Here is a 26,511-nt window from a genome sequence, read left to right on the forward strand (position 1 = left end):
TTGTGTGCATATTTTTTTCAGTGCTTTAATTCTTTAAAATTTAGACTTTACCAATGATTTTTTTCACACAGGTATTTTTAGAGGAGGTGATCTTGAGGATGAAAGTTATTCTTGTCTGAGCCAAGAGCAGCTTTCAGAGGAATACAGTGAAACATTAAAAGAGTGCCTCTTTGTCACCTGAGCAGTTGAAACTCATAATTAGCATCTGCTGGGGATTTCTCTGCTTATTCTGACTATGCTGCCATGATAAAAGTTACAGCAGTGTAGTATTAATAGCCTGTCTCTGCCCTTGGACTACACAGGTAATTTTTGCCTTATCACAGGAAATCACAAGACTTATGGCTGTTGAAGAGTCTTTTGTTTCACGAATAGGTGAATAGTGATGAAGAGCATAGAGGAACTTTATGACAGTACATAAGGATCTTCAAAAGCAGCTACCTTGCCACTGTGTACTTAAAAAGTCATTAAAGAACCAGGAATAAACTAAAATAATTCCAAGCTGAAAGATGTAAGTAGCTCCTTATATGCAGTCTGGTGTGAAATGAGACTTATAAGGACTACCAGGAGCAGCAAGCTTTGCTCTTTCCTGGCTCAGTCAAGGGTTAATGTTTTTTATTTAAAAATAAAATCAATTTAAGGACTGCCTGTTGAACAGGCTGTTGGCAGTTTATTTATCTGCACTGGTGAACATGGACTCTGTGAGGTCCTAAACTAATTTTTGGCTCTGTTAGTCAAAATCAACAACTAAAACTTTAGCTGCAAGCTCACTAACACATAATATAGCTTATGGAGTCCTGGGATAGTATTTAAGTTGGAGTATTTGGCACAGAGGTCATCTTCATATGCTCTGAGCCAGCTTCACTCTCAAATGCATTCAAGCTGTAAATCTCTGAGCACTTGTTTTTGGAGTATAACATTGACACAACTATGTCTGCCTCTGAAAGAACCGTCACAATGCCCTGACTGTGCCTTGGTGACCAGGCAGAGTTACTTGGTCCTTATTATTCAACAGTGCATGCTCACAAATTCCCATTTTCTGCACTTGTACTGTTGTAATCATTTATAAAAATCACTACTGCTGAAAAAGTATAAATTCTGAGCACTTAGTCCTTCTAGAATTCACAATAGGATTTCTGGTTTGGATTAAACTATCAAGGTAATAGTATTCTTCATGTCATCCTTGAATTTAAATCTATCACTTGTAAAAAATAGGAGCTTAGTCTCCCCACATCACAGTTCTTTGCATTTGAGGTTTACTGGAATAGAGGATGGCATTATGGAGCATTTTGATGGGGCGTGAAACTTGGGCATTTTGCTATTTGAGCTCTACATGAGTAATCTCTCTCTCTTAGCTCTGCACGATTCCATACTACCTCTTATTGTAAAACTTGACCAGAGGGTGGTTCATTTCCCTCTAAGGTAAGGGCCCAGCTGTGTTAGATATTTGTCTGTCTCTACTGTTTAAAGAGAGAGTTCAGATGACCATCTCAAGAAACACACAAATGATCAAGTAACTTAAGTTTGCTCCTGGGTCTGGTCCTTGATTGCCTGCATAATGTCATAGACCACAAGGTATGAGCAGTTTTAAAAAACCTGCCACAGACACATATATATTTAGGCTTTAAGTACCAGTTTTCAAAATCTTATTGTAGTGACTGTAGTTTTTCATTAACTTGAAAAATGAGTGACCACAATCAATCAATCAATTTTTTTTTGGTGTAGAATTGAGTGTTTATACCTATAATACTGATTCACCTCATTGTTTGTTGTAAAGAATAGGTGGTAAGGCCAAGGTGATTTCAAGTAAAAAAATGAATATTAATTCAAAAGTGTCAGAAACTTTTAGTGAAACTTAAAAAAAATGTTCTATTTCCAGCGCAGTAGAACATTAAATGCAGTAAAAAACAATGGGTTTGTGCTCTTATGTGTTAAATATCTCAATTATTTTTGGCAAAGCCAGTCGTGGGCTTTTTTTTTTTTTTTTTAATTGAACGTACGTTGGTTTGGTTTCTGGGTGACTGTACCAGAAGTAATGAAGATCCACGATACATGTGCCACATGAAAAACAGTTTAGCAGCACTGGTCCTCCTTGCAAACTCAGGCACATAAAAATTAAATATATCTTTCTAAAGTTAAATAGACTCTGAGCCAATATGGCTATGCCTTTACTACTACAAGAAGTCCAAGGGATAACCTCAGGCTTTGAGTCCAGGTGATACAGACTAGCCCATACCATACTGCTGAGCACTATCCTCCTCTGTAAGGAATGTGTATTGTAAGCAGAACAGTAAAGAACCAAATAAAGAATTACCTGGCAGTTTGGTAGCATGGACAAGCAGGACCAGCTGGGCCTATTTTATTTGGCAGTAATAGTTTGCATGGCAGGATGATACCACATCAGGTATCATTATCGTTATCCCAGCTGAACAATTTATATTATAAGGCATGTGGTGAATGAATTGGAAATTGGAAAAGAAATGCAGCTCAGTGGATGTTAAACATTCTCACTGAGGAGAGGAAGGAAGGAGGAAGAATATGCTAAAAAAAACCATGCAAAAAACCATGCAAGAGTGTCTCATCTAACCAAACTGAATAACAGCTTATCAGCTGTATTTCCCCTTTGATTCTGATGAATAGTTAGCAAGCCAGATAAATACACAGCTACACCTCTAGCCGGTTTTTGAATACAGTGATATACCACTGAAATTGTTTGCTGTGTTGCTAACAGTAACAGCAATGAGAATTTGCAGAAAACTTGGTTTAGGTTGCTGCAGTGATTTGCCTTAGAGACAGGTTCTGTTGTTAGGGTTTGGGGCTAATATTCACATAAGAAATCGTTTTTTCAGCTTGTCTTAATAAATATAAATTCATGTCTTCATAATAGGAGGACCACTATTATTGTGAACAATATTTTATTCAGAAAGGTAAATCTAAAAAAAGAAACACTCAGTTCCTCTTCTAGTAATTGTGTAGGGAATTGTATTATCACAAAGTCCATTTACCAAAGCAGACATAAAAGCTGGTGGTCATTGCCGTGTCCTACCAGCTGTCACTATCAGCAAGCTCTTTTGTACAGTGCTTGAGTAAATGCTTCTTTTTCCCTTCAAATCCTCAGATCAGTATTGCTTCTGAGAGTGTTTAAAGCAAATTCAGTTGAAAATTATGAACTGATAGATGTTATAACTAGTGGCTTTTTATGCAAGTTATTTCAATAATAACACTACAACGTTAAAATAAATTACCTACTGCAACCCCTTCCTAACAAAACCAATAGGACTTCTCCACCTGTTACTTGCTTGCTTCTGGGCAGGACCATTCCTTCTTTTTCTTGGTGTCACTGTAAAACTGTAGGTATTGTAAGATTCCTATTGAGCATGAATTGGGTGACACATCTGACCAGCAGCCTGCAGCTTGACTTTGAAAAGGCACCTCTGAGAGAGCTGATATCTGTGAGGCAAATCCAGTATATGTGCACACACAGAGCGGGGGAAATAAGGGCTACCACTCTTGCCTAAACATACTGAGATCTGGGTGCCTTTCTAGGAACTGAGCAGGTTGATATCTACACAGAGGTTTGTTGGTACTTGTGTTTTGCTATGATGATACAGACAGCTGGTAGGTAAGACTGCCCAGAAAAGAGGATACCGAGGTTTAGCTGTTGCTTGTTCTACCCCTAGGGGAAATTATACCAGTCTAGACAGCACAAGCACTATCCACTCCAAGAGACTGTACCCAGTTTTCTCTTGAAAAGTCACTACTGAGTGGTTACTCCTTAGTAGAGGGAAGTTCTAATGGAAGGGAATTCTAAGGCGGTTTGTGTATATCCCTAGGGCAATGGAAATGCCTCTTGTAGTCCTAAGCATATAAATAAAATACAAACTCTGAAGAATGCAAAATATTAATTTTCTGGGCTTTTTCAGATGGCTTACAATAGGACCTTTTTTTTATGGTGTTGCAAAAAAATTGAGCTCATTCTATTTCCTAATGTAATTTAAGAGTGAGAAACTACATTATTGCTTTGAATGCGTTCAGGAGACTGCCATGAAAAAAACCCATGAGCTTGAAACTCTCACCGACTTTCATCAGTGCAAGTCATGTGAACAAGTGGAACAATATGAGTGGATTTTCATCCTTGCTTCTATAGAGCACATGTGGTGTGATCTGGTACAGTTGTATATATTCATGCTGTTGGATAATAGAAGTTATTAGCCAGGTTTTGTACTGGTAATATTCCCACAGTGCAATTTGTATCCATCACTATGAGAAAATATTACTGTAAAAGCAATGAGGTCCAGAAAAAAAATGCACAACAATAGCATTTAATTGAAAAAAGTAAATTTGGGAGAAAGAAATTATGCAATAAAATACATGATAAAAACAGATAGTACTGTAAGTGACCAATAAAGTTTAGCACATTCTGAACAATTATAGCTTAAAATTTTTCATACATTTTCAGCATCCTGCTTACCTGATCATTGTGCTGCTAGGTATTTCCATTTTAAAACAACTATTATTGGAATTTGACTAGATAGTAGAGCCAAAGCTGGCCATTGTATAAAAGATTGCCTATTAAATAAAACTATGTTCTAATAATACATACGACAAGCAAGCACAGTGTTCTAACAAGATAGCTGGGTTCAAGATTGTTCACTAGATGTCTTGTCTTTGCGGGTCTTGTGTGTGTGAATAGATGGATTTATTAAAAGTGCAGATCCCCATGGGATGCTCTGATGTACATTTTGAACATAAGTTCTCAGAAGAATTAACCTAACACTTAACTCTGATCTACAATTCAAATTTCTACCTGCCTTTTGGGCAGTAGATCTCAATTTTTGGAATTATTTCGTATTCTGTACAGATGGCAGTACGTAAAGCAGAGAAAATGCTTATCTTGGAAGGTGGAAGGCAGAATGTTGCCTTTTAATTTTGCAGTTCTTGTCTTGTCTACATTTGAGTTTTCTATGCTCTTGTTCACTGACTTGTCTAAATATTTCATTCAGAAATTTGGCAGACATGGTAAGGTTTTCTTTAAGTTTCATAGAGCCCTTTGGTTTGTGTTTTTTTGGGGGTTTTTGTTAATTGTTTGGGGTTTGTTTTTTTGTTGTTGCTGCTGCTGTTGTTCGTGGGTTTTTTGGGTTTTTGTTAGGAGATACTTCATTAGAATATATATCATTTATAATATGTATATGTTATCTCTGTTCTAAGGTCTTCTTCAGTGAAACATGACACTCTTAGAAGCAATTGGCAGGCATTCTTCTGTGTTTACAGCTGTAGGACAACTAGAAACAAAACTTTGATGTAGTCATTGCTTTTATATGAGACAGGCATGTAAAATAATAATGGCATAAACTTCTTTGTTCCTGTGACCTTATGTGCTGGTTTTGACTAGGGTAGAGTTAATTTTCTTCACAGTGCTAGTACAAGGCTGTCTTTTGGATTTGTGCTGGAAATGTTGATGATATAGGGATGTTTTTGTTATTGCTGAGCAGTGCCTACACAGAGCCCAAGGCCTTTTCTGCTTTTTGTAGTGCCATGCTCATAAGGGTACAGGGATGCATGGAAAACTGGGAGGAGACTCAGCCAGGACAGGTGGCTCCAATGGTATATTCCATACCATATGACACAATGCTCAGTATATAAAGTGAGAAGAAGAAGGAGGAAGTGGGAGGACATTTGGAGTGATGGTGTTTGTCTTCCCAAGTCACTGTTACGGGTGATGGGGCCCTGCTCTCCTGGAGATGTCTGTGCCTGCCTGCCCATGGGAAGCAGTAAATTAATTCCTTGTTTTGCTTTGCTTGCATGCACAGCTTTTGCTTTACCTATTGAACTGTCTGCATCTCAACCTACAAGTTTTCTCACTTTTGCTTTTCTGATTCTCTCCCCCATCCAGCTGATGGGAGAATGAGCGAGCGGCTGTGTGGGGTTTAGCTGGTGTCTGAGGTTAAACCATGACACCTTAACCACAGAATGTCTAAGAGAGTATCTTTTGTTTGTTAATGAACTGTTTTCATTTCTCCTCCTTCTCTGGATGTGTTACATTGCTGGAGACAGTGCTGGATGGTGAGAAGTGTACAAGTTGTGATGGTATATCACTGAATCCTCAGTGATGTGTTGGTTCCTCAGTCAAACTGATGCTGGCTGAGGGGATGATGACATTTGCATGTCTTATTTTGTCCTCTAGGTCACCCTAAATTTATTTGTTGCTAGAGGCCAGTGGGGGAATTCCTTGTCACTGTGAATCTCATAAGGAAAAACAAAATCTGCTATTTCTTTCTCTTAGTGTGGTTGCATCTACTCAAAAAAGTACACAAAATAATATCATAAGAAAGGTCCCGTGAAGGTGTATCACCCCTGATTTCAATCTCTTTCTGTTTCTCTGATATGAAAGTAGATCTTGGAACTAATCTTATCAGTTTAAAAATGTTATTTGAACTTTAGTCGTAATACAATAAATAAATGGATCAGCTGGTATCAAACCTTCTTTGTTCTTGCCATACTCACCTACCATTTTTACAAACTGTTATTTGAGGTAAAGCTTGCCATTTGAACTTTCTTAAAACTGTCTGAACTTTCTTCTCACTCATGAATCAGTGTGTTCTGCTTTAACATTTTTTTGACATCCAGAGCATGTGACATCTCTTTCAGTAGTTATTAGATAATCAGACACCACTGTATTTTATTTAAACTTACTCTGCTGCTCCCATGACATACTGCAAACCTCAGTTCTCCCATCAGTAAAGTTATGCTCTTTGTGCTATGGAATTTATTTCTGTCAGCAAGGCAGAATCTCACATCTCTGGGGTGACATTAATGATCAGTGTTCTCATTCACACGGACTCCTACCAGCTGACCTGTGTAGGTGAATTCCTGCCCGCTCGGGTTACGAGCATCCTGTGGCTCACAGCCTAAAGCAGTGAGATCCAATTCCCTGAATCTGTCTGGCAGCTCTGAGATTCAGCCTCCAAACCCTAAGGACAAAAAGATGTAGGGTCACATCAGCATAACCTAGCTTTTGGAAAGCTAGGCTTTTGCACTGAATACATGCGAAGACTGATGGGTGTTGCTTAATTTTAAGGGAACATTAATATTAACCAACAATGGAATCCCATCGGGAATGTGTGGCTGCTGTTTGAATACCAAATCAAACTGTTATGAAAGGTGTTGAGCACTAAAATACAAAATAAAGCTGCTAACAACCCGGTGAATGTATTAGACTGAGAACATGATAAAGGTAAAAAATTATTGCTTTGAGTACGTCTGAGACTAACACAGTGAAGGAATATTCTTGAAATGAATACGAGGGTTAAAATAGTTACATATAATCATAATATACCCCATTACAAATGTGGTTCAGTGAATGATCTTGCAGTACAAGACAGTTGAGTCTTGTCACTTATTTAATTGAAGTATTTCATTCTCAAATTGAGTATAGCATCATAATAACAAATCATGAATGTTTCTTACATTATTTTACTTTCAATGGTCACTTCCTTTTATACCTATTTATATTAATTTCTTTTTAATGCCTCTGCAATACAGAAATTAAGAGTACACCTATCTCCTTGTTAGATGGACTGCTTAATTCTGTTAGCCTTGCCAAAATATAAAGTACAAAGTAAAATGCATAACAGTGTGAAATGATTGGATATCATAGCTGAGCAAATAGCAAAAATACTTCCTATGAATAGTAATTAAATTAGGATACAAACATAATCAACACCATTTTACGAAAGCTTATTGTGGTAATTTAATGCTCAGAATTTACTATTAAGAATACTCTAAAAAGGTGTATTCTTAACTGAAATTCTTGGATTGTCTGTGGAATTGAATTTTGATTACAGCTTGATTGTACAAGATGTGCTTTACAATTTGCACTGGCCTGCATAATATGAATTGCAAATACTGCAAACCACTACAATACAAATCTGCTCTTTTAGAGAAACTGAATTCACCCAAAGGATTATCTGTTTCCAGCTCACTAGCTAGTTCACACAATCTTTATGTGGACAACCCATGTCAGCTGGCTAACACTACTGCAAAGATGTAAGATATTTCTGCTCCAGTGTATTCTAGTCCATGCTCTTTTTTTAATGTGATGTCACTTCTACAGTGGTCCAAACCATGGCATCTTTACTTTCACTAGTGCAATCCACACAGGGAAAGAATTTAGAAAGTTTTACACATTCATAACTTCTTTAACAATAATCATTCTCATTTATTTGTGCTTGAGGGATTGCATTTCCCTGTTCTGCTCTGTGTGCAGTTATGGTAGAAGTGCTATGTAGTGCATGGTGGAAAGAAATATCCAAGCTCTGCTACTTTACTCATTCTCCTATTTGCTAAGTAAGCATGATGAAAGGAATGGTATACATAGGAAGGGATAAAGAGATAAAAGGAAGTGGACATAGGTGATAGAGCTTTACAGATGGCATAACTTTCCAAGAGTGGGTCATAACCTAGGGCTTGTAGGCTTTAGACATGAGAAACTGATTTCAATAGCTAACTCTCAACTGGAATTTTTTCATACTAAGTCATCTTCAGTTTTCTCCCTTGTTCCCATATTTTTGTTTCCAAAACTGGTTGCTTAAAAGCACACAGAATAAGGTCTAGAAATATAAAACTACCACAACACAACTCCTACTTTTTATATTGTTGCTCTCTGTTCAAGACTGAAGCAAGGTTCTCCTTTACAGTGTTCATTTACAGATACCTTTTTACTCTCTCAGATGAGAGAAAAAGAATATTTTCATTTTGGGGCTACCTTCTGGAAACTTCCTATGCCCTATGCACTCCAGCTGTGACCTAAAGGGGACACTTCTATTGCTAAGAGGATAAGGCAGCCATTTCAAGCAACAGGCCTGAGATCGTCCACAGCTTGTTCCCTTGTTCTGTTTTCTGCCACTAAATTTAGCTTTCCCCAAGACAAATGTGCTTAAGGAGGGCAGGTGCAAACTAGCTGATGCAATTGGCCCAGGTGTTGGTCTCTGGTCTTCTTGTATTGATTGGTAAATATATGGCCAATTCTGCTTCTCAGTAGCCCAGACTTCTACACACCATTATTATGTAATCAATACTGGGATGCTCATTCATGGTACTTTTTAGCAAACATCTTGTATCATAATCTTAACTCAATTGTTTTGACTCTTCCTCTAGTTGGTGTGTTTGCATGATGACTGCCTCATTCACAAAAAACAACAGACTGACTGTGGAGTCATCATCTGTTGTTTCATGTCTGATTACAAGTTTTTCTTCCCCAAGTCCCAAATGCAAAATAAAATATGTTCACAGTAACAACAAGCTTCTTTTGCCTCACTCTACCGCACTGGAACAGATGCAAAATCTTTCCTCTCGCTGTCTTTTGAGTAAAAAATGTCAAAAGCTGGTATTCAAAGGCTCAGGAGTTCAAAAAAATTTGACAAGTAATTTTGAATGACAATAAACCTTAGGCTTGTTATGAAATCTAGTCTCCAACACCAAGAATAAAAGGAGAAGCATTTCAACCAAATTTTTACCCCTATGAATCACTCACTCAACTTTTCCTGTATTATTATTCAGTTATATTTCATTTTGAAAATACAACTTCCTCATTCCTTTTTAAAAAGGAGCAGGAAAGTACTCTCCAAGATGCTTGTGTGGAATCATGTCGCATATAAATGTCCAAAGAACAAGTGAAAACACTTAAAATATTCTAAATGAAGGCAATGGGAGTTCTTAAGAAAATGTACCACAAAATTGTTTATAAATGCTTCATTTATGTACAGTAATCTGAAGGCACATTTATTTTTGCAACAGACTGTGCATCACACGATTCTAATCTCTGTGTTCTTTCTTTAATTTCTCCATATGCTACTTACTTTTTTGATCTAGTTAGAAGACCACCGTCTACATTGCAACATAACTTGGACCCAATGTAGACTATGCAAAGATGACATTACTAAGACTACTGGATCAGGCTTGCCAGTATTTCTGATCTAAGTCACAAGAAAGCAAGCAGGCAAGTCTTCAGGATCTGCCACCTAATCCCATTCAGCTTCTGTTAAATCCATTAAATTTTGCTTCTTAATAATCTCACTGTCAGCTTCTCCTTTTTCAATAGCATTGCCCTTTAAGCCTGAATCTTCTCTGCCTTACTCACAAAACCTTCGAGTCTCTGTTTATGACTCTTTAAAAAGAGTGTCTTGCTCTTGCTTCCTACAAACTACTAGGGTGTAATAAGTGCCTTCTGACACTAGACTGTTCTGTTCCAGTTTCTTTCTCTCTAAATCATATCTCCTGAAAAAAGATCCTAAAATTGAGTTACTTAATTGATCTCTGAAAATACATAACGACTGAAGCTAACTCAGGCTAACTCTGTGTTTTCTGATGTCCGTGCTTATCACAGGGACTTTTGCCTATTTGCATTGCAGTGATATATATGGGATGCCACTGATATGTGATATCCCAATTGCAAATGTTCTCTTTATACTAGAGTGGGAGACAGCAACACCTCTGCCCAGGCTTTTCTGACAGGAGCTCTACATCACCTTGGGATATTTTAAATTGGTATGACACTGCTCTTGGATCATCCTCATGTGAAACTGAACCCAACTGCTTATTAATGGTGATAAAAGGGCAAATCTGCATCAGCTTGGAGTAATGATTTTGTCCCAGCCTTGCTGAGACCCTACTTATTGAAACCTTTTAAACAGATTAATTGAAAAGAGATTTTTTATTTTTTGAGATCCTGCAAGAAATCTTTGTTAAAGCTAGCAGTCAAACTGATGATATTTAAGTCACAGTTTAGTGGATACCTCTGCTTTTGTTAATTTCTCATGAAACTCTGTTATAAGCCTGTGGAATGTTCCCAACAAGACAAAAGCTCATTCTCAGCATGGAGCCATGTAAAATCAAAGAATTGTAAAGGCTGGAAAAGACCTCCAAGATCATCAAATATAACCAAAATAGCTGATAAGAAACTTTGAGGAATAGCCTCTGAACTCTGAAGGAAATAATCAGTCTTCATTGACTATGCTAAATATTTAGGTATTTAATTGTTTCCTTGATTTAAAACTCAAGATGTTTCCAAAAGGAAACACAGAATCTATAGGTCAAGCAACTCACTTAGAGAAGGACTAACCTAATTTTCCCATTTTGTTTGGACTCAGAGTTTAAAGACTGTTTTCTGGGTCCCAGATCGATGTCCTAGCCTTGGTCTATGGGTGCTATTGGATGCAATTATCTTTAGCTTCTTCTGTTCAATGTTTCAATTACATAAATATTTATATTGAACACGGTACAAGAATTAGAACATGACATCCCAGATAAGTGTTCTACAAAGCTGCACACAACCTTCTTTCCCTTTTCCTCAGTAAAGAATCACTGCTTTTTACTCAGACTTTGAGAAACCAGTTAAAGATGAAGTGTGAACCCAGGTGCAGTGTTACTGAGCTAGGTGATTTTGTACATGTCCACCAGCACCAGACAGGGACATTCCCTGTGAGACAATATTTTAGTGCTAGTTTTGAAGACCTCCATACTGTTTGAGTATGGGACTTAGGCACTCAGAGGGAAGCTGAGCACCTAATTTGGCCCACTATTAATACAGAAAGAGTGGTTATCATTACCTGGTGTAGCTCCTCAGCTTAGTTCTGGGAGTCAGGCTTCCACCCTGGAACCTCAGATGTTTGCCCCTAGGTCAATGCCAAGCATCACTGAGTTTCACAGATAGCTCGTGAATACCCTTGGGCCTTCCTTGTTTACAGCTGAGAATTAAGTAGAAGGAAAAATACTATGAAACCCTAGGAAATTAGTGTCTTTAAGTGTTTAATGAAAACAAAAGCTCCAAATACATGGATATTTGAAAACTGCACTTTAATTCCATATTATCAGTGGAATCGTTTCACATCTTACTGATATACAAAGGACCTGAGGAGTACAGGCTGCCTGCTGCTTTGTCTCCTGCTAAATCTTCTGACTATTAAACAGAATGTAAGAGACCATGTCTTCATAAAAATGGTTCCTAATGCTTTGAACACCTCAATTTTTTTTTTCTTTGACCTTCCAGGATTTAGGCAGAAGGTTATTAACAGTTGATGGGGCTACCAGTATCTCCTGTTTTAGCAAGACAAGGTTATTCAAATGTTAATGATCTTGTTCAGTCTCTCTGGCTCTGGCTGCTTCAGACCATAAAATGAAAGATTTAATTCAGACTGAAGGTTTTGGTCAGAGGTGAAGTTCAGAAAATCCAGCAGAATTCATAAGTATACAGAGACATTCTCTGAGCTATCTCAGTCACTTCAGCTGCCTTATCTTGCAGCATCACCCAGGTGCATTTGTGAACTATCTCTCAAATGCTGTCATCTCCTACTCAGTCTTAACAATAGAGTTTCTGTTTTAATTTAAGACCAGATAGTTCTATTTTGGCAGGAGTTGAGCTGGTAAAAACTGTGGCATGTAGATTTTTTACAACAACTTTGCCCTAGTTGAAAATAAGGGAGCTGAACTAGAATGTTTCCTTTTTTCCAAGACTGTGATAACTGAGCAATTTCTAAATGATGTATAAAACATTTCTTTACTTATTTGCAAACAGAAGGATGTCAGTATGCCATGAAACAAGAAACTGCAATGTCAACATGCTGTAGGGAAGTATGAATAGTTGATAAGAACAGGTGTGCATGAAAGAGGTGTGATATATTTTTCTCTAACAAAGTCATGACAATATCTCCATCATTCATTTGCACAGGCAAGCACACGCATGCACGCACATTTTTCTCCAACTCTTTTAGTGATAGCATGCCCATTGAAAATCTGCATCTGGAAGACTCAGGGATTTAATTTTTGAAATATTAGTGATATTAATTCAAATCTGTGTCTCTTAAATGTGATTTTTATTAAGGGCTTGAAATGGCTCTTTTCCCTAAATACATTTTAAGGGCTTGGAAGGATGTATTAAATTTTAAATAATAAATACTGTATACATGATAAGTTTCATTTCTTAATTTGAATCTGCTGATTACTGAATGCCATTTATTTCAAATGTCACTAGTTTTGCTTGTCAGCAATTTGTTCAAGTTTCTAGCAGATATATAGAAAAAAGTACTGAAAATCTGTGACAGGTCAGGCTTAGTATGACTAAATTATGTTTGATACTGAGAAGAAATGGTCAGAATAGCATTACTGGAGCAGAAGAGAGAAGGGAAGAAAATAATGTACCTTTCTAACAGCTGATATTTTTATTACCATTTGGGGAATGAAAATGGCACCTCCAAACCTCAAAGCAGAAACCTGCACAGTGGCTACAGAAGAGCCAAGATCTTTCCCTCTGAAGTCTGAATAACATACTTCAATATAAAGAAAGCTTGCCTGAATAATTTTGGTCTTATATAAGCTAAGTCAGGAGAAGTCAGATGGGTGTGATTGTGTAGTTTGAAATATCTTGTGTAGCCTACTTCAAGATCTGTCCCTTGGTGGAGTCTCGGGAAGAAAAGAAATGAAGTGTTTTATAGAGGAATAAAAATGGGATGAGGCAAAGCATATAAACGGAAAAAAAAAAACCCAAACAAAACTGAAGGATATCCCAGGGGACATCCTACAAGAATATGTGTCTCTACATATAATAAGGGGCTTGTTATCCTCATTTTAAACAACCCTTTCCCAAGTTTACCATCTGGGGCATCACATATATGATGTTTCCTCTTCGCCCCCAGCAAAAGTATGATGAATGAAAGTTTCTCTTTCATCGGGAGATATATGATATCCTTATTAAAGTAATTCAGAAGAACAGAATGGGGTTGGAATCATGTAAAAAAATTATTCGATGTTACCTTTCCATTTAAATAAAGTGGAAATCATCTCTTACTGTCAAATAGAGTTATTTTACAAGTAATCACTTAGGTGGAGTGAGGAGGATAAATGTCTTTTTGTCATTGGCTTGGCAAATCTTTAAGCTCTCCACACCCCTGTGGTAACATTTTCTTGGCATTGTATATATATATATATGTATATAATGTTATAACATACCATTTACTAATCCACTGTTATGGTGATACTGGTTATGCTGCACTAGAGAGAGTTCAGACATGCTCTGGCTATATCCCAGGTCACAACAGGCAATCCACTTTTTACCTTTTGTGTCTGCACGAGTGACTGGTAACTGCATCTCAGTTGCTGAGAGCATTTGTTAGGTGCAAACGGCGACTAGCAATGTAGTTTTTACTCCACTGTTTAATAATGATTTCAGCTTGTCTGACAAGAGGCCAAAATGTTTCACTTTTGGCTATGTCAGGAAAAGGCCATGTATTCATAAAATGGAAGGCAAGTTGCATCTGTGGAAAGATCTACCAACATTAATAAAACAAGCAGACAACCTCTGACTTTGGTCAGCACTGCAGTGAAAACCCAGAGCTCAGTGCATTAGCTAACAGATATTAATGGGCTTCAATTGCATTAAGATTCCAATTCAAGCAATGTCAGATGAAAGGAAAAGCAGTGACCAGAAAAGACAGATTTTGGAGGACTCATGGCTCCTTAAGACCGGCTTTTCCTCTTTCCTGCCAGAGAACTTGGGAATCTTTGATTTCAGAAAAAGCAGTTGGCTTATTCCAAACTCAAGATGGTGCATTTTGCAAATAATGTGTGCTCTTCCTGCCAATTTCACTGCCACTGGGTGTACAGCCTCCAGGATAGCTATGCACATTAGCAGTGGGCAGTGGGAAAGATACTGCCAAGAGCTTTGCTGCTTGTGAAAAGTGCCAGTGTTGCTAGAAAATACAGAGGATTTGAGAAGACATAATGTGATACCTAGTATGCAGCTTGAAATTTCCATGCAATTAGAGAGTGAAATAGAGTGTAGGACAGTCAAGCAAGTTGTTATCCTTTATCCTTTCCAGAGCCAAGGCCTTGTCCTCAAGAAACACGGGGACTCCTGCTGCACCACACTCATAGTCCAGAGAAGAATGACAGCAAAGTCCATGCTGTTCTCAGCTTATCTGCCAAGACTGATGAAATACTGAAGAATTTAAATGGCAGAAAGAGAAGAAATAGTTCAATGTCTAAAATCAAAAAATTTAAATGTGGAACTGCCCACTCATCTTGATTTCCGTACAATAGATCAGCACAAAAAGCTGCTGTTTTTTGTTCCCAGCTCCCAGAGACTGTTAGCTTACAGCACTTGTCCTTGTAAATTTTGTGCTCTGTGATCACCACACTGCCTGAACGTCCTTCTTGCAGTTTGTGTGTTATGGCAGGGGAAGGTACAGCAGCTCTCTCACCAGCTGGAAAGCAGTGGCAGCTTTGATGGGACTGAAGCAGCAAACAGACACTTTAACTGCCTAGAAACCCGTATCAGGAGAACAACTCAGAAGGTTCACTGCATCACACACAGTTAAAACTCAGTCATGTCAAATCACCATGATGTGACACTCAAAAGGAATTCTTTAACAGCAAGGGATCACATACGTGAGGTTTTCAAAGTATCAAACCATGTTGTCCCTGTCCAGAAACGAGATTGCTTCCAGTACAAAGCAAGCTGGCTGAAGATGAATGGTTTCAAAGTCACTTTGCTTGAGCTTCCTGAGCCTTTTAAGAATCTCAGAGAGTGAGAAGACAGAGTATTGTTCTTTCAAGGTAAAAGTTCATTTCAAGCGAATAGGCTATGATGGAAGAATATTTCATCATGTTCATGCTGACCATAAAATAGGTGATTGGCTGTAGCATTCAACTGTGAAGGTCCTTGCAGCAAATCTAGAAGAAACCATCCTTACTGAAGACACAGCTGATGGGATAAAAGCCCTAAAAGCACTGCTACTGAATTGTATGATATTTTCTGTAACATTTCCAGATACACTTAACAGCCTGGATTTTCCATCAATGCCTTGTGACTTTCACTGAGAGAGAAATGATGTTGTAATAAGGCCATAAGGTTAAAAGAGTAACACTATCAAATAGCAATTTCATCTCATTTTTAGAGCTATTTATCATTCCTCTTCAGGCAAGCTTTACTGGTAAAAAGTCAGTTTTTAAAAGGCTTTTTGTGTCTGTCACCCTATAAGTCTCACATTAGGTGATTGGTGACTTGAGGAGTCTAACACACCTAACAAGCAGAGATCACAAGAATAATCTAGAGCTAACCTGAAGATCTCATACAGGACATTTAAAGATATGATAACATAGAGCATGTAAGAGTGCACACAGAAGTTATGTCAGCTTGTCTCTGGAATTCTTCCCAGTGCCTTAAATTTTCTGAGTATAGAAACTAGTTTTTTAGAGGAAAAGACAGCCCAAGAGAGGTGGCAGTGCTGCTGCAGTCCCTGAGTCCAGCCAGTAACAAGGCAGAAGACACATTCCTAGAAGGAAGATGCACATGGAGCACACTCAGGTACACCACATATCTGCGTACATGCCTTACCAGCCACACAGATCACAGACAGACACTCAGAGCACCCACACAATCACAGGTAGGACCAATATCCTTTCCTGTTCTGCCCCAGCAGGACAGGTTGGAGGTTCATGAGTGAGAATATGCATGTACACATGTAAAAGTGAATCATGCCAGCAGCCGTATCTGTCCAGTAGCTCCCTCTGTATCCCATTTTCTGGTAACCACTCCTTTGTCTGAAAGGCAATTGGGAGAGCTGCTCCTGATGATTCACAGGGCTAGGCTCTGCACTTGAACCACAGAAATCATGGCTCTCCCAGGACAGCCCTGGGAGAGGCTGGGACAAGGCATTCCTTCCTTTTGAGTACTTGATTTGGGTTCCTGTCTGCCTTCATGCCCCTCTGCTCCTCTGTGCTTGTGGGAATGTGCCTTTGATGGGCTGATGGCCCCTGGGAGAAGCTTGGGAGTAGCCTATCAGGGTACTATTTGGGTCTGCCCCCTGTCATTGTCTCTCCAAGCTCCTTTCATGGGTGTGCAGATGAACTTTGTCATATAACCTAACACAGCTGTGCCAATAAGCAGCTTGAAACTCAATTATGCGCTTCATCTTAAGAAATCAGTATGAAGGGAGAGGTATTTCTGAATGCACGCTGAGAAATCACAGACTGTAAAGAAATCTCATGAGCTGAACCTACAGTGGCACAACAAGAGATACAGTAACAAACCATCAGTTTATATGTGTATGAAATATTTTCATTTGTTTCTTAATGATGTGGCTAATTACCCATTTTTTTTATATTTAGAGAGACTTATGCAGCTCTTAGCAATCCTGTTCTCTTTAGACAATACTGCCTAATTCCAAATCTGGAAGACCACACTGAGCTAAAGCTTTTAAATTCTGGATGGCCTCAAGATGATCCTGTGTGGTCCATCCTTTCACTGTGATTTACAGTCCGGTATGCAGTAGCATTGAAATGCCCAGAGCTACTTGGAGCACCTGCATAGGGATGGTAAATATGATCTGCAGCATATCCACGACCATCTGGAAGGAGAGTTAGGGTCTATGACATCCCAAAAACCACTAAATATCTGTGTCTAGATGGTTGAATGGAGAAGTCCCTGCTTCTCAAGAGTCAAAGTGTAGAGGGCTAAGAGGTTAACTATAGATATCTGCTTTAGGATAAGATGCTCCTTAGATGCCATTTGGTTGAGTGACTAAAGGTATAGCTTTCTGGTACTGTTCAGTTTTTAGTATTGTTCAGGAGTCCCTCAGATATGAGAGATATCCCAATAGGAAGGACTGTCTGTTGAGGAGTACCTCTGGTCCAGGCAACTGGACTTGCAAACTGCAGATTGAAATGCACATTGAGCTCTGTGTGGGAACATGAGACAAGAGACCATGAACTGCCAATCTTTGGGATAACAAAGGGTATGAAGATGGATACACCATCCAGGTGAATGGACACTGAGAGACACAGCAGGAGCTGGGAGTTTGTGACCTTTTGGATAACAAAGGAGATGAAGTCCGGTGATGACAGCCAGGTAGATGGACACAGAGTGGGGGGCAGGGACCAAAGACTTGGGAGGAAAAGTGAGTCTCGCACACAGGTATACTGTGAAGATATAAAAGCCCCGGGCTTCCTTTGCTCCGGGTCTCTCCTCAGAGGCAGCAGCTTGAGCTGTTTCTGTATTACTGCAATGGGAATAAATTGCTCTTTGGAACAAGACATCTGAGACTTCTGTGGGAAATCTAGGACCAGGCTGGTAAGGAGACCTGGTCTGACTGTATGAGTGGGGTGTGCATGGAATCAAGCAGGGCATCCACTGGGTCACTGGAGCCACTTGCTATGAAGGGGCTTCAGTCCAAGCAGGGAAAATCTCTGGCATTTGGAACGTGACTAACAGAGAGTCTCATAAATGGTCAGACTGGGAAGTTTCTTTAACACAGAAGATATTGCACAAGATCTACACATGTCCTATGCCTTTCTGGAGTAGTAACCAGAGGCTGGAGATGTTACTTAGACCATTTTCCATGGTGCCTGAACCGATTTTCAGTTCCTAACTGTCATTTAGCTCATCTAAATAGTAGACATTTAGTTAATTGTTCCTGATCTAAGGAATTAAGAGAAATGAGAGGAGTGAAGCTATTTAAATAAGTTTTACCAAGTGTACAACAGCAAGGTATCTTGCAAAAAAACTCACCAAAACCCAAGCTGAGAAGTTTAACAATAACCTGTTCCTGGCTATATAGAAAGCTCGGTGATGAGATTTATAAAGGCACCACCAAAAAAGTGAAATGAAAGGCCAGGTTGGATGGGACTCTAAGCAACTTGATCTAGTGAAAGATGTCTCTGCCTGTGACTGGGAGCCCAGAATGAGACGACCTTTTATGTACCTTCCTACCCAAACCATTTCATGATATGGTATTATAATTAGGAACATACAAGATGATAAAGAAACTTTTATGGACATAGAAGTAGGACATAAAGGCAAAGAAAGGGTTTATTGCAAAACGGGGAAGGACGGTGAACAACAGGAGGAGCAAAAACAGTCAGTGCCTCCTTTGCCTTATTCATACTTGAAACCTGAAGTGTGGTTTGGTAATTAACAAAACATTTTAACAGAGAGGTAGGAGAACACAGCAGAACAAAGGAAAAAGAGCCTAAAGAGTGTTTAGTTCTGTCAGGTTATCCATTCAAAAGCACCTGAAAGCTTGCCCTCAATGGTTAGAGATCCAGCTGAAGTAATCTCCAAACCACTTGAAACACATGGTCAAGGGGCATGGTGTTATACAGGCTAGAGAGCATGAGTGAACATGAGATTCTGTAGCAGTAAAACATATCTTGAGCTGTGTTAGATAAGCATTAATATATGGCAAGAGAAAAAAATAACTATCCTGTAGTTAGCATTGGTAAAGCCTCAGTTAGAACATTGTGTCTAGTTTTGGTCATTGTACTTCAAGGTATGCAGGAAAATTGGACAGAGTCCAGAGGAATGCACATAGAATGATAAATGCGATAACTTCCTTTGATGAATTTCTGCTCTGTGGAAGGACAAAAAGGGATCCCTCAAGTTTTCAAACAAGATGGTATTGGTAAGATTCAAAAGGGGAAAAAATCCTGCTGGAAGGACAGGAGACATAAACCACTGAGACAGGATCATCAAAGGATTGCCATTGAGGCTCCTTCACTCCCAGCTCTTAGGCAGGACTGTACCACAGTCTGTTGGGAATGCTGTAGTTAAAGTGGGCAGCTTAACTAGAGGCACAGCTGGCCTAGTGGATCAGCCCTCCGCTCCCTTGCTCTGCACAGTCCTCAGTTGCCTTGCTGCAGCTAACAATAAGGGAGCAAATTAATGCTAATTGGGATGCAGCCACCTTCCCACTAGGAATTGGATGAAGAGCAAGGCATTTCATACAGGCCACTAAACAGCTGTCAGGTGCTAACAGTGTTCAGTTGCTGCTGACCTGGGCTGCATTTATATTTTAGCGACTTGCCGTGAAAAGCTCTGTATGCCATTATCAATCCCCTGGGCAATGCAGCCCCTGTTTTAGAGTTGCTTGACAAATGAGATTTAGTTTCCAGAGAAATGTTGCTAGGTAGCGCCTTTTTATTCCTAGATATTAACTTGTCACACCTCCCACTGTCTCTCTTTTCATCCTGACAAAGTCATATAGATATTAAGCAAGAGAAAAAGGAGACAGAAGGGAAGGTATTTTACTACAATATGGTTTTATGTTATCATAAAAGAAGATTTGATTGGCCCATTGAAACAAAGAGGGAAATATATACAAAGCTCTAGTGTTGTGAAATTACCGGGAGTATTTAATTTTCATGAAAACAAATGTCCTTTATTATCATTAGAAGTCTGTGTAAGTACGGTTTGAGATTCTCAAGCTTTCTGCTGGGAGTCCTTGTGCTTTATTGTTTTGCGGAAGGTTTGTATCACCACTCTGTCTACTTATTGCTGATACTAAGCATGCCAAACAAAAGACATTACTCCTTTTCTTTCATTCCCCACAAAGAGAAGTCGCTGACAGATTTTTTTGGCAACAAATAATTAACTAAAAAAATTAGTTATGTTCATTTGTGAGCCAGATGAAAGTTCTAGGTATAAAAGGAAGATGATTTAACAAAAACAGTGAAATCAAGTTGTTATGGTAACTGGATTTTGAAAGGATGTATGAAAAAAAAAAAAAAGGAGAGAAAAGATTTATGCTCCATCTGCTCTAACCAGTGTGGTAAAACACAACTGTTAAAGAATAACACTTAATAAGGATAATTTCACGTCTGGCATCAACCCTTTATGATATTTCACATCAACAAGACTCCTAGATGTGAGTCAAAATTCGCTCAAATATCTGCCATATGAGGTGTATATGACTGAAGTTCATGCTGAATTACAAATTGAATTTAATAATTTTAAACTACATTACAATCCAATTCAAATGTTTACAGTTGCTCATCACAGTCAGTGCTTACTGACTTTGATTAAATTCTATTAGTAGATGCTAATTATCTGATACAACTTAGTGTCCATTGCTTCTGGTTTTGAGTCAGTGTACAACACTGGGAAAGAGAGTATTTCATCTTACTTGGTACTGCAACCTTTTAGATAAAATATTCATTGGCAGTTAGAATACAGAATGTCTGAAAAGAGAAATGTAACTTCGTAAAAGATGTTATAGTCCATGACATTCAACTCAAGCAAGTATTTCAGATGGAAATCACCTGCATTTCTCCTGTGAAGAACAGAGCCTTAGAAAATGCATGGAGCAACTTGGGCTGTAAAATCACTCACTGAGCATTTGTACTTCTCTGTTCTTTAATAAGTCTGCAGGTCCAGCAAATCACCAAGAGGAAAGAGGTTTTTGGTGGCATACTCCAAGGAGCTTCTGATATCTTAATTTCATCATTTCTCTATCTTCTCATGTTTATTTGCTGACTTTCCATGCTCCAGACACCATTTACATCTTCAGTGCCAGATGTTCTGGTTTCTTCTGGAGAACAGCCTTCTTCTCTATTAGCAGCCATGTTTTCTGCTAAGACCAGTATTCTTGTGATTTAAGTTTATTCTAGTAATTTAAGTCTGACCACATTTCATCTGTTCTCTCAGCTACTGATAATTCAAGATTTATAGCTTTAACATGTTTTTATAACTGATTGAAATTTAACTAATATGTTTGTTCCACATTCTGTCAGAGACCATTTCTCCCCCTTTTCACTTCACAGCCTACTGAACATTGTACTCAGGGTTGCCTTGCGGTATTGCTCTCCTGCTAGCCACCTGGCCAACCCAAGAGGACTAACATCTGCTTTCCTCCCTAGCTGTTGGTGACTGGGGCTACCAGAGATCTCCCAGGCTGTGTGAAACACTCTTACAGGGCTGTCTGATATGACACTGACCCTGTGGATTGTCCAGAACGGCAGCTGCAGGATGGCTGAAATATACAAGATGTCCCATAACGTCACTAGACTTGCATATTTCAATTAAACAAGCCTGAATCTGGAGAACTAAAGAGGTCATCTCTTAGTCAGAGGAACAGCAGTTATGATCTCCACTGACTGTATTGACATGAGCCAGAGGTGCACTGCTGTTGTGATGGAACTGCTGCACAGTGGGCTGTGAGGGAAGGACAGATTAGGGATGTGATTAGTTGCCTCTGTTCATAATTTGGCTTTTAAAATCATCATGGTTTTGTTCCATCTCACTGCTCTTCTCCTCAGAAAACTACTGCTGTACTGGATATGCCACTGATTGGACACCTTTGCTCCCTTCTAATATTTTTAAACAAACTGCTCCACACTTTCCATCATACCTCTTCTGAGGCTGGAAAAAATTCCTTCCTCTCTTGCTTTTTTTGTTGTGAGACTTGATAATTCAATCCTAGTTGTACCAATACTACTGTCAGTCAGAGAGACCAGTATTATCCTTGTGGTTCTCTTTTATTCCCCCAAATACTCCCCCATGCTCACATGCAACATCTGGTTTGACACATACACTGTAAGAGTTTGTGTTTCTATATCTGGGCAGGGCATGGCATGGGCAGTCCATCACCATGACAGGCCCATGTGGGAGCACAGGGTGCTGTCACTTGCAGTCACATCTCTGCCTACTATCCACTCCTGCTTTCTGAGCATGTCAGTCTCTCACACACAGACACATGCACATATGTACTCACAGTGTCTGAAATGTTCCTCTGAGAAACACTAGTCATATTCAAAATCTAGAAGAATTTCTGTTGGTAACTCAAAACTCTCATCCCATCCCACATCCTAACAAGGGAGAAGTTTTTAACTTTTAACATCTTAAGAGCTTCAGTCATGTGCCTCAGAGAACTGGTCTTCAGTCTAAAAATATTTCATATGAAAGAATAAAAATAGTGCATACTTCTTAATGGGGCTGCAAAATAAGTGGTGGCCTTAATAACACTCTAGTAGGAAATCTCTATACTTTGAATGTAATTTGGCCAGTAGGAATCACACCTGAATCACATATTGCTATACAAAAAACTTTATTGGCTTATTTGATTACAGGGAAGACAGCATTTATTTGTAAATTCAGGGTGCAAGAGGGATTTTGGAGTGAGAAAGCATCTCACTGCAAATCCTTTAATAATCTTCTTAAATTCATATCCTAAAACTCTGAAGTGAGGAAAAGGAGGTATTTTAAAACCTTTCACATTCTTGCAATGTCAGCATAAAAAACTATTAAGTCTCCTACACAGTTGCCTCAGACACTTCTTCCCTCCTCAAGCTTTCTTTAGTTAATATTATTCCTTGTTTACCAACATTTCCTATGCTATCACCTACTCTTCTGTGTACTCCTAGGTTCTATGTGGCCACAGCCGATTTTTCTTTCCTCTGCAGTAAAGTTCACCTTAGGCAGGTGAACTGCATTTACAGAACAACGGAGCATGGCATTGCTGCAAAGAATCTATCACTCTAACCTCTAGTAAACCCGGGGTCAGAACACAATTACAGGGTTCAATTGTTTGGTAAGTTATTTGCTTGCACAGACTGCTGATTGATAGCTCTAAAATTGTTATTAGTTAACTGCTAGCAGCGGTGGTCAAAGGGAAAGAAAAATGAAACAGGAAGCAGTAGTCAAGGGAAGGTGCTGCAGACTAGCGCCTGCATCTAAGTAAGGATAATGTCAGTGAAAACAAGAAAATGCTGAAAAGCAGATTACTTCAAGGGAGACAACCTAGGCAGATAACCCTAAAATCCAGTATTCTGCATAACTCTTTTTCTGTGTTGAATAAGGCATTTTCTGAAAGCTTTGCCTCCATTTGATTAAGAAAAATAATACAGCTGTTCATGACATTTTAAAGAAATTATTCTAGATTTGTTCAAAACCTTAGTTAGATTTACCTAAATAACTGGTTGTACAGGATTGGATCAAGGCTTTTGGAATGAAAACAAAGAGGAATTACTTTGATGGTGTTTCATCCAGCTTCTCCATCAAGAGCATTAGGAAAAAGATGACTCCCAGACTATGCAGGCTGCTTATAGCCCTTGCTCGTCTTCTTCTGTCCATGGTCAAGGGCAATCTCTACAAAGCCTGCGTCCATCGCTGATATTTGCCTATGTCAGTGCAGGGTCAAGAAGACTAATCACTCTCAGATTCTTTAACCCATGTAATCCTCAGAAATCCTTCAGAGTAATTTAGATTGGTGCAGCAAGGCTTGCACACCTTCCAGCTGTTATTTTCTGTGAATCTTTATAGGCTGCTACAGATGCAATATTTAGCCCTTTTCATCACTGCATCCTGGTATGGATCTAGTACTGGCAAGTTGGCTCAATGATGGTAGCAGAGTGTGGGAAACAGGTTACTTTACTTTTCCATTACAGTCTGTTTTATGCTGCCCTGCTGTTGACTGTGATTTTTTATACAGTACATCACTATATTTTAACTAGGTGGAGAACTTCTTATGACACATTAACTTGATCATTTGCACCTTCTGACCCTGTCAGCAGAGACAGTGCAAAGCAGAATTGTTTCAAGATAGATCAGATTTGAACTTCTTCAAAGGTCACATGTACTAGACTGTGGAGACTTGGATTTGTGCCTAATAACAATAAAGATTTACAGATATTGTAACTTAGCCTCCAGCAAATGTACACTACCTAGCATCATGCAAAATGTTAAATGTTTGTAAGTGTCAAAATGCTTGTAAGGAAAATAAAGAAGTTTAATGACCTATGCAATACAAAGTTACATCTTAATTTGTCAGTAAGTCATGTAACAATTCATGTTCGCTGTATCCCCTTGACTACTGCCAAATGCAGAATTATGATTTTGATGTGTACAATTTCTTTCTGTTGTCCAGGAATGTGGAGAGAGGATGGATCTTTTTTTTTTGTTTCTTTCTTTTTTTTTTTTTTTTGGTCAAGAGGCTGTTTATTACTGGATGACATTCACAATCACAACATATCATGGCGTAGTGCCCAGTTAAGAGCACCTCTCAGATAAGCAAGACCTTGACTACAACTGCACAGCTTTGACTATATTAATTCAGAATGAGCTGGAAAAAACAAAGAAGCAACAGATGAAACTTGTTAGGCAGTTGTGTCTAACTTCACACTTTTGTGATGCATTTGGGGTGAGGGATTACAGGGGGATAGAAATCCTGACAACAACTGTTAACTGATGTACAAAGGTAGTGAAGTGATCTGGGGGGGTGTGATTATCAAGGCCCTTGGTGGCTCTGGGCAACAGAAGGTGTCAAATATTAAAGCACTATCCCTTTGGGAGGGAGGGGGACAGGGATGGCCAGCACCATGCAGATGGCTGAGCCAGAGGCTGAGTTCCCACCCAGGGCTCAGGCTGCTCTCAGCTGACTCAGGGTCTGGGCCCTCAGGTAGTGTGAGTCATGGGATGGAAACCTTGGAAGAGAAATTGGTACTCACTTGTCATGTGAAAGGTGGGAGTTTAGATTTTTGCAAACAGATTCACAAGGTTGGAGGGTACCTCAACCACCCTTGTTTGGGGGTCTCAGCAGAGCCAAAACTCCTTGGTGAGTCCTCCCAAGCTGTTTTTCCACCGCTGGAAACAGCAAGGACTCCCTTTAACAGTTTATGGAATAACACTTTTTATTAATACAAATTGTTGACAGTGATAATGTCTACTGCAAAAATATGTTTTAAAGCAATCTACTGATACATATATTAAGCAAGCACAAGCTCCGCGATGAAGCAATCTAACTAATACATTATGGGTTAAGCACAAGCAAAAGTTCTAGTCCTAAAAGTAGCACTTAATGTGCATAGAGTATATTTCTCACCCAAGGCATCCCTCTGGTGGGCAGGAGGAGATGGACTCAACCCGTTGACTGATCCCAGCAGTTTTGGTGGAGGTCTTCTCCCATTTTTCCCCTATCCCCAACTTACTTTTATACTATTTTCTTTGTGTTTGAATTGGAGTGGTTCTAGTCATAAACACCTTTTATTTCTTATTGATGTACCTAATGGGAGGGGTAGGTGGTCGTGGTTTTGGCACCTGAGGAAGGGCTTCAACATGGTTGTTGGCTTCAGCAGCAGAACATCTTGATTCTCTCTTATCAGGCAGGTACTGTACAGTCTTAGTACTGCAAAGTTCCCCCGTTCTGCTGGGGTTAGAATGGAGGGGACCATGTAGTCTCTGCTTCGTTCCACACTCCGTTCTCTTTCTCTGAGCAGATGTTTACTGTTGTACTGGGGAGCATGTCAACCTCAGTCCATCCAGGGTGTTGCAGCTGCTTTTTACCTTAAAATTCTGAATCCCCTCTAGGTTTAACTCTGTCCATCATCTCATACCACTCATTCATCCAGTGGGAGTGGGGACAGACTCCAAGACTCTGGGGGGGGTTTAGGATCAACTCAGGTCATTGCTGGACCTCTTCCACAGCTTTGCCCTCCTCCTCTGAGGCTACTCAGGACAGCTAAACTGCTTTCTTTCCCCCAGATCCTTGGCCTTTAAATATCTTTGCTGGTGCACTGGCAAAGCTTTTAGCATACACCAAGGAAATATTCTGAAAATCTCTTCAAGAAAAGAGAATAGATTGATCTCCAGAGGTCCCTTCCAACCCTAACAATTCCATGACTCTGTGAAAACAGAACCAAAATTTATCAAACTACCACATTTTCTCACATCATCATCTTTCAACATAAATTTAA

Source organism: Empidonax traillii, unplaced genomic scaffold (genome assembly GCF_003031625.1).
Source record: "Empidonax traillii isolate 1590-97213 ecotype Southwest subspecies unplaced genomic scaffold, ASM303162v1 scaffold423:size1405600, whole genome shotgun sequence".
Lineage (NCBI taxonomy): Eukaryota > Metazoa > Chordata > Aves > Passeriformes > Tyrannidae > Empidonax > Empidonax traillii.